The following is a 14,189-nucleotide window of genomic DNA, read 5'->3' on the forward strand; positions in this document are numbered from 1 at the left end:
CAATCCTTAACGTATCTTGGCCGTACGACCACTTAATTTCGTCAAGTCTTGGTTACCTACCCAGGACGGGCTGTCGAAGAAGTTAATCAAGCCGTGCGAAGGGAGCGCGCAATGGACGCGAAGCACGCCAGAATAGGCAAAACTCCCAAGCATTTCCCCGAGGGTGAACATGGTTAAGTGCGAATGCACGGGGTGATGCTATGAGGGGGAGTAAAGTTAAAATCCGTTGGCATTCGCCCGTGAGCGCGCGCGAGCCGACCCACGGAGGTCTGGCAGTTTATCGCTGCATATATAGGGGGGTACGCCGCGCCGAGCGCGCCGAGCCATGTGGCTGAGAGAGGAGGCGAGCGCAAGGGGAGAGGGACAGCGGCGCACGGCAGCTGCAGCCGAGCGAGGGGGAGAGGAGAGAGTGTGACGTCACGGTGGAGAGAGAGGCGCGCGGCAGCTGCTGGGGAGAGGAGGCGCGCTGTGACGTCATACCATGACGTCACGGCGCGAAGAGCGGTGCGGGGAGCGGCGCGCACCCGCGCAGCCACGGCGAGGAGGCGGAGCGAGCGCGGTCACGTGGTGAAGTGACGTCACCGCGCCGTTGCTACCGACGCTCCTCTCCGCTCCACGCCGTTGCTAGGGAGAGGAGGACTGCGGACGCCGCCGCCGCCGCCGGCGGTGGAAGGTTTGGGGTCGCTTATAAAGTGCATTCGCACTTAAAAAACAACCGCCGCTAAAGCAGACGACAAAGCCATCCCTTTAACGCGCCCGCTGGTGTGAGCAGGCAGCTGTGCGCGGGGAACACTGGGTAATAGCGCCCTATTTGTGGCGCCATCTACACTGTGTTCCGGTAGTGAAAACCGCCCTCCCTCTCCTCATCCGCGTTCGGAGTTTCTATAAAAGAATCGTTGGCTGGTCGAGGTAGAAGGCTTTGCTTTAAAATGCGCGTGTACACACATGTTTGTTCTCTCGTGGAATCACCCTGCTCAAGTAGACTGAAATCAAGTGCATTACAAAAAAAAAAAAAAACGAAACACTTCTCTGCCCCGCACCCACGAGTGACAATAAACAAAGCCACAACTCCGTGAAGAGAGCAAACAAATTCCGCATTGCTGTTAACCCCACCCTCTGTTCCCCCCACTCCGTGAAGAGATAGCACTATTCCGCATTGCTGTTAACCCCACCCTCTACCTTTCCACATTTGATTTATCCCGGCCGCCGGCCCCCTATAGCGCTTGCTACGGGAGCGCCAACTAACCTCGAACCTCCCTCCGAACCTAACGTTTTTCTACGAACAGAAGACAACTCGTCTGAGTTGCACGAATTATGCACATCAGTCGAAAAGGCCTGGGCAGCCGAAGCCTGGGAATCCAAGAATAGTGTAGCCCTCCACGGGGCGGGTGCCCCAGCGGCAACACATAAAGCTCGCGTAATAAGACTTTATTCAGTCGATCAATCACTCGCTTCTGATCACAAACTAATTAATCTGACTTTTTTCAAGTTGTTGCTTTGTATTATCCAGCTAATAGCTTCAATGGGTTATGGATAGAAGGTATGGGAAAAAGTTAAAGCATCTACAGAAGACAACCAGCGCTAAAACGCCAGCTTCTGCTTTCACGGGAGCTCGGGGCACCAAAGAACATAGGCAAAGTCCATTCCGAATTAGACACTTCGAAGAGTCGTCTTCAGAAGTCTCGGGTGGCAGGTTTAATGCAGAGGGCCATCTTCACTCTAGCCTGGAGAGGAAAAACAAGAGAGCAGTTGTTAAAACAAAAATTCCTAGTGATAAGTTTGCTCAGGGCACCGATTAATTCAAAAATTTGCTAAGGTGAGATACGGGGGATAGAAAACATGCTTGGATCAAGAAACTCGAAGACATAAAAAGAAATAAAGATGAAATAAAGAAGACCTCAAAATGCACTCATGGCTTGTAGTTAAGGGAAACATTAACTTGTGCGAGTGGTTACTCCGCTAACATAACTGAAAGCCCATTCTGTTTTGTATTCTTGTTCGCTACCTCCATACAGCTCTCCTCATTTACATTAGTATATCTCATGAGCACTGGTAATCATGAAGGCGTCTACGAGGGCAAAGAAGCAATTTTGCGTGCGGGGGAGCGAATAAAAAAAGTGTGCTGCTGCGTAACATCGCTGTTGGCGGGTGATGGTTAGACGAAGAAAGAAAGAAAAAACGCACACACATAGAGGTTGAGAGAGGGAGAAAAGAGAGAGAGGCGATACCCATGGCACTGACGTCTGCCGGCTGAAACCGCTTCTGGAAAATTTCTGACATAAATGTTCGAGTGTAAACAATAGCGGCAGCAGAATCCATCATGTGCTAAAGGTGTATAATGTGTGAGTGCACGCATCTTGACATATTTTAGCAAGATAACTTTTTTCGTCAAAAATCCGAGAGGTAAATGATCTTCATTAGCTGCGTCATGGTCGTTGCTTACCTTAATCGACGCGGTCTCTGTACGGATGTCGTTAGCGCATCACTGTCGTCGAAATTGGCTCTGCTGGCTGGAAGTGGAAAGCGAAATGAGAACGCGCTTGAAATAACTTGGAATAAATCATTCAGTAAAAGAGACTGTTTGAGAGCAAGGGACAAATACAAAATCGAAAGTTGGACGAGTTGGTTACTGTTCATCTTGGTATGGAACCGCTCAATTTCACTTTGTGAGCGTGGATGACGAGTGAAGCTAAATACAAATAATATCATGCCCATGGTCAAAGACTGCACTCAGATTAATTTTTCTCATCATTTGGTAGCGCTACCTAAGGGTACTTTGAAGGACTAAAGTTTTACCCTAGCAAACCAACACGTGGCAGTCCGTTACCCTCTCCTTATAATGGCGAAGAAGAATCCTGCAAGGCTTACAACCTCACTTTGAACTACCTAATTATGAAATGTAATTGAAACTCGCCGTAGTGACACAGACATCTTAGCGGCTAATTGTAATGTGATCTTTCTGGGTAAATATTGATAAACCTGCAGTTACAGACGTTTTCTGCGGAGTGCTCACGATAAAATCGGTCCACCGCAAGGCTTTCTTGCTCGCTGCTGTTCTGCTCGCGGAGCAGAAAAATACGCGGAACCCTAGCCATATTCAGCTTTGGTGTAAAAACTAACTAAGGGTCAAAAGTAGACAAAGAGTGAAACTGTTCTTCCACCCGTAAAAATAAAGACAAAGTTCGTCTCGGAAAAGGAGGCAAATGCTAAAGAAAAGTACCTAGGTGGGAAGAAGAATTACGAACATACCGATAAATCACGCATTCAGAAGGTGCACGTGTTGCATACCGAAAAAAGAACGCGCGGGGAATGATATTGAAAGTTATCTGAAAACACGTCTACACAGGTTTCAACCGAAGACATAGAGTAGATGTCCTGGACGAAAAAAGAAATAGTCTAGCCATGCGCCAGGAATATTCTTTCGAAATAATGGAATTTGGGTCTGTTCCCGCAACTGGATATGCTTAATATTAGCGATGGATTGCATATACCCATTGTACGTTGTAAGGAGTATGCGTCATCAAGGTTATATCAAGCATCACCTCTTTCGTATCACTGCATCTGTCTGCGTGCCCTTTTTTTGCCCCCCCCCCCCCCTCATTGTCACCAGAAATGTTTTATGACAGTCGATTTTGCGAAGTTTGGGTAGGCGACCTATGCACCCTTTTATTGTTCAGTAGAACTTCCGGCTGGGCTAGTTGGTGAGTAGTTCCCATGGTTTGCAGCGCAACGCAGAAGAAGGACGGCGAACACAAAGACGACAGGTCAGGTGCCTGTCCTGTGTACTCTACATGTGTTAGCCATGTGTGTTCTGCGTTGGGCTGCATACCATAGGAACCCGTTCTGTTATTGGCTTATCTCATATTTTTTGAAGAATTTTACTGAAAACTTTTTCACCTATTAGGAACGTGTACAATTCATAGCACATTTGGTATACCTTTTATAGATCCTACTCCAGCATTTCCCACCAAATTTAGCTGTTTTCCAGTTGAAGTTCTGTTAACACGTTCGTGTCACGTGACGGTGAACTGTTCGTGCGTTGAGCAAGTTCACCCTTGCTTCAAATGGTAAATTAAAACAATGAGAGCGGACTAATACGCCACATTTTAAACTGAATGTTAGTTTACTATTTAAAGATGGCCGTGCACCAAAAAAATGTACACTGGGGCTTTGGACTAGTGGTTAACGGCTTAATTAAAATACCGCGCGTCCCGGCTGTGCGTGTGTATGACTAGGTCACAGTTCGGTAAATAAATCACAGCAGACAGGCTGCCTTCGGGCGAGCTCATTCCAACTTTTATTCTCACAGCACTGTGTTATAACGGCATTTTTCTCTAGTTCGAAAATTTAAATCTATAGACAAACTTCAATAACTTTGTACAGAGGTTTACCTTGAACGACTACCGCGAGAAAGACTTGGCCCGGCAGCGGGCCTTTGGCCGAGCACCACCGACCCTAAAGCTCCGCCAAAGTCGCCCAAGGCGCCGTTATTGCCGTATCCGCCTGAAGCACCTTGGAGGAACGCACTGTATCCGCCGCCGTAGCCGTAGCCACTGCCGTAGCCAGGGAAGGGGCCCCAGAAACCGCTTCCGTATACAGGACCTGATCCCCAGCCAAAGCCGTTACTATAGCCTCGGCTGCCATAGAAGCTTTGACCGGGTGAGTACAAGGCTGGCCCCTGAACTCCTGGGTATGCACCAGACCCATAGTTTCCACTTAAGGATAGTTGGCCTTGCGAACTGCCAGCAGGACGACCAAAACCTCCGCCGATAACTTGTCCGCCGAATGGTCCATATGCGAAGACTCTGCCTTGCAGGAATTCGGGTGGCGCGACAAAACCATCCAGCAAATTGTCGGGAAATCGGGAACCGGTGCCCAAGGAGGGGCTCTGTCCGCCTCTACTAGTTCCCGAACTTTGAGCAACTTGCTGCTGCAGGGCAGGAGATGCCGAAGCGGCTGTCAGTGAAGCTGGAAAGGAAAAATATAAAGACCGTCTTAAGAACTTTTTGTAAGAACATGTTGGTAGATGTGTCACCTTCTGTGTTTTAATAATAGCAATAACTACATCATTGCGGTGATTCAATATTTCGTAGGAGATTTATTATATACAACTTTTACAATAAGCTTCAGCGAGTTCAACGAATAGCTGCCAGGTTTATTTATGCAGAATATCGCAGAAATCAGTCTGTCACGGCCTTACTTGCCAAGGCAGAACTTCCGTTACCGGCCTCGCGTAGAAAAATTGCAAGACTCAAATTCTTTCATGAACAGTACAACGGCAAACTAAACTTACGTCCTGAGTTATATCTGCAAATTCCCACACGAGTCTCTCCTCGCATCAACCATCCGTATGCTGTTTTGCCTTATTCTCCAAGGGTTGATGTTTTTAAACAGTCCTTTCTTGTCAAAACTATTGTAGACTGGAATAACCTTGACCCGCGAGTGTTTGTGGAACCAAATAGCACTGATAGCTTTGGGAAACACTTGGAAATAGTTCTAAAATAATTTGAGTTTTTTGGTTTGTCCTTCGTTTGCACTGTGACTTGAGCGTCTTTTGTGCGTGTGAGTGTTGTTGATGATGTACTTGCCCACTCCTGTAACAGCCCGTAAGGGCTAACAGTATCTGAAATAAATAAATAAATAAATAATCATCGAGGAAAGCGTCCACTGTCACTGTTACCGGAAGCACCGTTAAAGTTGAGTGCGGGCTACGCGTGCAACTCTGGGATAAGGCAGCGTATATCGTATTTACTCACGTAGCGATCGCGCTTTTTTTCCCCAAAATATGATGCAAATTTAGGAGTGCGTTCATTACGCGAGGTAAATTTTTTTGCGAAAAACGTTTCAGCGCAGAAAAACAATTAAGTTGCCGGTGAGAATTTTTACGGTAGGTCTCATGAACATAATAACCGCAATAAATAAAAACACAATAAAAACTCCACGAACCACCAACAGCCGCATTGAAAACTGACGCATAATGCAGTGTTTTTATGACTTACGGAACGCGCCGGAACGAGTTTCCTGCGAGGTGAGAACAGGACGGCCAATAAGTGGCTGCTACTGTCGCAGTGCAGGACATCAAAACAGACACGGCTGCTGACGCAGCAAGCTGAGCGCGTTTTTTAGATGCAGACCATCTCTTAGTCGACCCTCCGCCGTCCCTCGGCGTCCGGCGTCCGCACCTCTCCTCCCGGTACCCCTCTCCACGCCAGCTGTGATAACGCCGCTCTCCTCCTCGCCGCTCTGCTCGTCTCGTGCCGGCTCAGGAAGACACCGGCAACACTCGCTCCAGGAGCCCTAACCAGCTGTGATAACACCGCTCTCCTCCTCACCGCTCGGCTCGTCTCGTGGCGGCTCAGGAAGACACCTGCAACACTGTCGCTCCAGGAGCCATCTCATGGTCGGGGCTATGTCCCTCCCTTGTTGTTGCGCCGTCCACACCCCCACTGCGCATGCGCGTCTCTCCTCCATTCTCCTCTCCTCCAGCTGTATAAAAGCAGGTGCGCGCGCTGCGCGGCGTTCAGTCTGCTCCGAGACACCGCCTGCACCGGTTCTGCTAGCATTTGCTACTTAGCATTGCGTGACCCCTCCTCTCGTCCTGGTCCCTTGATCAGCTGCTCGACTTTGGATGATGATGATGAATAAACTTTATTTGCGACCAGGTGCTGATATTAGGGCACCCGCCCGGTGGGAGGCTTCCTTAGTCCGGGATGCCTTGGGCTATGCTGGCCATCCGTTCCCTCTCCACCAATCGTCGCTGGTGTGGAAAGTCGGAGCTGGTCAGCAGCTCCACCCACGGCTCATAGGTAGGGTTGGCGTTAGGGGTGAGGGAAGGGGATTGCTGGCACTCCCATACAATGTGGTACAGGGTGCCTGGTTGGGGGCAGGATTTGCATGTGGCAGGTATAGGGTGGGATACATGGCATGCAGCAGGGTGTTATGTGGGTAGGAGTTAGTCTGTAGTCTCCGGAAGGTAGTAGCATCATCAAGAGAGAGGTTCGGGTGGGGGAATGAGTATTTGCGACGCTCGTTCCTGTAGTGGCCGAGTATTTCGGCGTATGTTTGCAGCGGGGTGGGCTTAACTGTTGCTTCCGATGGGGGTTCGTGGCGCTCGTGGGAAACGCCTGTTGTGAATGAGCGCGGGCAACGGCGTGTGCCGCTTCGTTACCCCCGAGGGATTCGTGACCTATTTGCAGTTCTGAGAGTGGTTTCGCTTGTAGAATTTTCAAGGCGGTTTGTGATATGCGTCCATTTTGGTAGTTCCTGCAAGCGGCTTGGCAAACAGTAAGAATGGTTAAAAAGTCTTGGCCTGTTCTGGTGGCAAGGGCAATGCTGTTTCGGTGGAGTTGGTGATAAAAGCCACTGCAGTGAGCTCAGTTCCTCTAGCATTGACCACGCTGGCGGCTTGTGCAGATTGGTGGGGGTATGGCGATGCATCCGTATATCGGGTGCATGGGAGGTGGTGGTATTGGCTATCAATGCTGCGGGATCTTGCTGCTCGGCGTGCTTTATTGTAGGTGGGGTGCATATTTCGTGGGATCGGAGCAACGCGAATGTTTTGTCGTATAGCCAGGGGGGTGCGAATTTTCTGGTCGGGGTTGGGCGGTAAAGAGTATTGAAGTTTCAAGAGTGTTGCCCTACCCGTTGGAGTTAGTTTAAGCCGTTGTATTTGAGAGGTGTGGTGTGCCTCTTCAATTTCTTCCCATGTGTTATGGACGCCAAGGTGCAGGAGTTTCGTAGTTGCGGTCTTGGGAGGGATACTCAGGGCTGTCTTGTGTGCTTGGCTCGACTTTGGTTCAATGACGACAATGGTTCAACGCCAAGCTTTCTCGTGAGGGATTTCTTGGTTGGACAATTCCGCAGTGATAGTATGTGCAACTACGGGGGTATGCACCGCTTTTCCAGAATAACCACAGGTACCTTCGGGTGTGCCCTCCGCATAGGCGTAATGTTTGGGTTTGGGGTCTGGCGTGCATTGGTATCTGCTGCTTTGCGTACAGTGAGTACCTTTTCGAGTTAGGGCCGGTTAGTGTTCATCCTCAAAATGTGGCATGAGACCTAACGTCCCAAACCTCAAAGTGGGACGTTACGCCGAACGTCCTGCGGCCAGCAGCCTTACGGCATGAAGAGCAACGTCATTCTCATCGTACGTCAAGCTGCGCGTAACGAATGTCGACGTTCACCTCAGGACATAATGTTAAGCATTCATACGTCGAGCCGTCGCACGCCTGCACCACCTCCTTCCTCAGCTGTAGATTTTCTACACTTCACCCACGATCATCATCATCCTCAACAATATTGGCTTTCCTGCAGTGCGTTTTCCAGTACGGACATCATCAGTGTAAGGTTGAAAGCGTCGCTTTAAAAAAGTGCCGAAACTCCCTCCCAATTGGTAATTGTGGATAAAGGCGTGAACCACTCTCTATACACCGAGGCCCTTTAAAGAGGCTTCATGACTTAACGCAAACGCATTCGTAGGAAAACATTTTTTCAATAGGAGTTGTAATATTAAAATGCGTAGGCCTTGGGGTATTTGGTCAATAGCTGTTTCATATTCCGCCAGGAGTGTTACGCGTCTAGCGTTACGGACGGACAGGCAGGCAGGTCTCCTGGTTGAGTCCTCATAGATATGATTAGGCGTTTTATATGAGCCCTCCTGTTCCCCTCGCCAACGAATAAATCGATCATGTCGCCCTAACTTATTTTTCAGTCACTAAACCCACTGCCACGCATATCTTTGCCATAAGCTTCTCTTTACTCCCTGCTCGAAGTGCAATGCTTGCCTGGTGTTCTGGCTAGCTATTAAGTTAGCAAGACAGCAGTACATTTTTGTTAACGTAACAGGTGGTTTGAATGCAATGTACACGGTTGTATTGTTCTACGAAAGCAGAGAAAAGATACCAAAATTAGATTCCTCTCTCACCAGATCGACTTACACTGTTGTTCCAGAGCGCCCAGCCCAAATTCGCTGCATCTGGCGACGCAGGATGGCGAGGCCGATTCGCGCCTCTGAAAAACCGCCCGCGGCAGACGGGCGCCAGATTTAAGGCGCCACAGAGTCGCCTCTCCTTTTCCCTTCTCAACGGCTGGGCCGATTCATGCCTCGTACTACAAACGGCCCGCGGCAGACGCGCAGCGTCATGCCTGGAGCTGGTGCCGCTGTGTCGCCTTCCCTTTCCCTGTCGTGGCGGCTCGGCTCACGCAACGGCTTCACCTCCATTTGTCGTATTCAAACTTCGGCCAACGAGTCCTGCTTGGAGCGATTCAAACCGCTCGCGGCTGCAACGGACCCCCGGGGGTATAAAACCAGCCCGGAAGCACAGCGAGCGTGGCATTTTAAATGCAGAGCATTTCTTTAACTCACAATGTCACCCGGCGTTGTCGGCCTTGGCGTGCCTCGGCGTCCGCAACAGTCGTTCCACGTGCGCCCTCTCCCCCACTCCTCCTCTCCCGCATCACGCTACTCTCCTCGCTCTCAACAACAGGTCCGCACCCCTCCCCCTACACTATATAAAAAACAATACTTACCGGCGCCTGGTTTCGATCCCACGACCCTGCGGCCGGAACGCAAGGTACATGGTGCTCGACCCACTGCGCCACAAAGCCGACACAGAATGGAAGGCTACGAACGCGCCTTATATCCTTGACTCATTCAAACTACGTCGAGAAGCTGCTGATACAACGCATTCACTACCTGTGGGCGGAACGCGAGGTACATGGTGCTCTTCCCACTGCGCCACCAAACCGACACAGAATGAAAGGCTACGAACGCGTCTTATATCTTTGACTTATTCAAACTACGTCAAGAAGCTGCTGATACAACGCATTCACTACCACCAACTCCCCAAACACTAAACGTTAACGCAATACACCCACCCCCTATGTGACGCATTTACTCGAGTCCCCCTCGCGGGGAGATGGGCCCCTTGACAGCTTTTTTCGGAGGCACCGAGTGGAGATGTGCTGTCGCCTTTGTGCGAGCCATGTAATGCCTTTGTTACCCTTGTACACACTGTATATAAACGTTGCTTCAGCTCCTCGTGGGCACGAGAACTTCATCGCGCTGCGCCGCGTCGATGGCGGACGAATCAGGACAACTTCGCTATACCGGTGACTGGGCTCGGATGGCCAGTCGCAACATTTGTGGCTGCGGTGAAATGGCCCAGTCCCAACTGTACCCACCGAGGTGGCTCATCGACTAAGGCATTGTGTTGCTGAGCCCATGCACGCGGGTTCGACTCGCGACCACGGCGGCCGATTATCTGATGGAGGCGAAAATGCCCATGTGTTCGAGATTTCGGCGCACATTAAAGATCCCTACGGGGTGATATTTAACCCGGAGCCCGCCACTACGGCGCGCCTCATAGCCGGTGTAGTTTCGGCGGGTTAAATACCACAATAAATAAATAAATAAATAAATAAATAAATAAATAAATAAATAAATAAATAAATAAATAAATAAATAAATAAATTAGTCAGTCAGCCAGTCAGCCAATCAATCAACGTCGCCTCGCGTTTAGAGCGTTTGGGTCAGGGATACATTAAATGCGGAGATTCACCTGACGACTGTGCCAGATCAGCAGTTCAGGATCAAATATTTGTTTGCTGCTTTTTCATTTTTAGTTTTCCATATAAGTTCATGTTTTAAGACGCTCTTATGGTTTTGTAGGGGGAAACCTATGTGAAAAAGTGTGCGGCTGGACATAATCAACCCTGCCATGACTGCACCAAATGTTTTCTTGCAACAAAAACTGAAAACGCTTGAAATGTCCGCTTTTCTGCTGCAAATACACAATACGTTTACTCGACGTTTGAAGGGAAAGACAGAATGCTGAATTTGGAACAACGAAAACTTTATATTGCTGATAATCTTTTATATAAAGCGGGAGTGATTCTTCTCAAACTCGGTTCTCAAGATTATATGTCTGATGCATTTTGTGCGTAATAAAGATGATAACATGGCCCCATCGATCTCAGTGACACAGAACTGTCCCCGTCAATTCTAGAGCACCGGTATGTCCGTAAGAATCACTTAATTGCCTTGCCAAGCTACAGAACCTCTCTACAGAACCGCTGGACCCAGTCCTTTCCCTGCAACACGTTTGGCAGCATTCACAGATAATGCAGCCGCTTTGTTTCTAGGCCTCGTATTTCAGCTAACACCACAACATGACGAATCTCGAACGTGGTTCGAAAGATCAGAAAAATGTGGTTGATCCTTCTTTCATCAGAATCGGTAAAACGCGAAAGTGAAATGTGCCTTCACAGGAGCATTTGAATGTTTAATGTGCATCGATATTAATTTGCACATCGCTATTTATATTTCGTCGGTATGGCACCATTGGACGCATCAACATTAGACACTGGATTACATGCGCCGGAGCATTGCGTAAATCCGATTGAAACCCCTGGCGCTCGCAGACCTTGCGAACGAAACCGAACGGGTTGTCAGAGACGGTCCGCTACAGCAAAAGGAGCATGATTTGCGGGTCGGCAGCAGTCTTATGGGTGTGCTTGGCGAGCGACGCCCTGCTGGCGGGTCGCTTCAGCATAGGTGCGACCACATTGGTCCTGCTCCGTCGCGCGTACTCCAGATGCTTGCGTTGCGACGAGCTCAACTTGTAGAACGCGGCGGCGGCGTTTCACAAGCTGAGCGGCGTTCCACATAGGCGGCGGACGGATAAAAACAGCACCTTTCGCTGCTATGCGCTGCCCTGTCGAGGCGCCAACTATCGGCGCTCATTAGCGTTATGATGCACTACTTCCCTTCACCTCTCATAGACGACAGCAACATCAGAATAGAAAAGTTAGAGGGAAGGGCATAAGACGAGTTCGTACAGCTAACCAGGCATGACTTCGTGGCTCAGTTGGCAGAGCGTTTCACACCTCCCGTTGCGGCCAGACTGATCGTGGGCTCGAATCCCAGCGCCGCCGCGCCATTGGAACTTTTTCTAGTAATGTCATTTCCGTGACGGGTATGACGTTGGTGAGGCTTGGTTACCCCGGCATAAAACTCTTTCGTGCCAAATGTACCTTACAGAGTTAGACTGAAGGTCTACAACAGTTGTTTATTCTGCCTGGTGAATTTGCTGGAAATGAAGATTACGCCGTAACTTGCCTAAATGCTTAGCGTAAATATTTAATTCCACGAGAGTATATTTCCATAGCGGATATTTATGTAAGTTGGGTGCGAATATTTACCAGCGGCAAGGACGGTGACGGCAACGAAAGGCTTCATGGCTGCGCTGGTCTGGCTACCTTCTCTTGCTCGACAACCTGCAACAGTGCGATTGCGGTAGCACACTTGAAAGTTATATATACTCCTTCTGGGACTATCGATATCAAGATAAAACAAGAAAAAAACTACCACACGAGTGTTTCGAAAGGAACAATTTTTCTCTACCTCTCGAACGAGTGTTTCGAAAGGTAGAGAGAAAGGCCGAAAACACAGACGTCATCCACAATGTGACTCAGTTTCGCACTGAACCTTCATCAAAGGCGTGGGGATTGCTGATTTTTTTCTCTTTCAGGTGGCAAAGTAAAAGCGAGCAAGAGTATTTTTAACATTGTCAGTCAGTCAGCCGAGAACACAAAGAAGGGAGGTACTAACGCCCTAGCAGTTTTTGTCCAGGTGGTGTCGGAGCCGCGTTCAGTTGTCGCCTGGGCAGTTCGCCTTAGTCTTGCAGCTCGCCCATGGAAACAATAGGGACTGCAGCTATACCTATTGTGCAGGTTTTCTTTTTCAAAATCACAAACTTGTGGTTCTGAGAGCAAGATCACGGCACAGCCGGGAGCGTGTAACGCCTTGAATTCGTACAATAATGCGTAAGTGGAGCGAATATACAGGCAGCACAGGACTGTTCGGCCCAACTCAAGCAGGTGTACTTTGGCCAGTGATTTTCTGTCCAACCTTATTCCGGCATGCGTGTTCGGCCCGTGTCCAAATGTGGGCCTTTTGGCCGAACGCGGCAGTACTCCCATGGCTAACCAACGGCCGGTGTCCGTCAGCCAGTCGATCGCCTTACATTCGTACGGCCAGATTCAAGCCGTAGGGCTCCGGCCATTCCAGAGCCATCCGTGTGCGGCCGAAGTACGGCCACCGGAGGGCAGCCGATATGCGGTCGTCGGACTCCAGCCGGACTAAAGCTGCCGGAAGTTCGGCCTTGCAACGGGCATTGGAGTTCAGCCACAATACGTAAACTGTACTGAGGCCGGTGGACGACCACTGCATGCAGCGCAAGCAGATGACTCAGTCGCGCTGTGCAGCAGCACAAACCCACCATTTTGGGTCCACTGCACCCACAACAAAGTGAGCCCTCGCGCTACCACCAGCCGCCCAGCCTTCAGCGCAGCCTTGATTAATTATCAGCGTCAGTTGACAGAAAAATTTATTTATGAAACAGTGCTAAAAAATGTGCATTCCTATAATCCTGTGCCAATTTTACTGTCGGATGCAGAAAATATTCATTTCTTTGCAGAGCTGGAATAGTTCTATTGTCCAGCTCCTGATATCTTCTATGGGGCGGCTTACCTACAATGAACGGGGAAAGGGGGGGGTAGCCGAAGGCGCGTACTTTAGTGGGTTGAATTTCACAAAGACGAAAGTGCCGCTTTTAGTAAATTTCTTTTAGAGAATCTTCCTGAACACTTCCATGCTCTGACTAAATCAACTATTTTTACAACTGTTGCTTGAGTAGCTTAGTTGTATATAAAACCGGCGCGAATGCCTTTACGAAGCGTTTTGGTACTCCACAAAACACTCATGAACATTCAATATAATTTCCTTCACACAAAAAGTATGCCCAGTTTTTTACCATTTTTCGGCTAAGACATTTTCTACTCGATCAACTTTCTCACGACCTTTCACAGGGCTGATCCTAGGAGAGATCGACCGAGTACTTTCATTTTCAATCTATTGTTCATTTTGTTTTCATGAGTTACGTGCACACCACTTAATAGTCCAAAAGAACTTAATTTCCTCCAATGTCGTATACTACGTTAAAAAAATTCTAGACGGGTTACGAATGACGCCCTGCTCCTGGTGGCTGCACTCGTATCACTCTGTGTTCACGCAAGGAAAGGCGTAAGACTAGAGTTTCATAACTTTTTCAAACTAATAACATAGCAATGGTAGTAGGCATTCAGCCAACCTTGCATACTGCAACAAATAAAACAATATATGTTTCATG

Source organism: Haemaphysalis longicornis, unplaced genomic scaffold (assembly GCF_048455015.1).
Source record: "Haemaphysalis longicornis isolate Haplotype H1 unplaced genomic scaffold, Haemaphysalis longicornis Haplotype H1 scaffold_9, whole genome shotgun sequence".
Lineage (NCBI taxonomy): Eukaryota > Metazoa > Arthropoda > Arachnida > Ixodida > Ixodidae > Haemaphysalis > Haemaphysalis longicornis.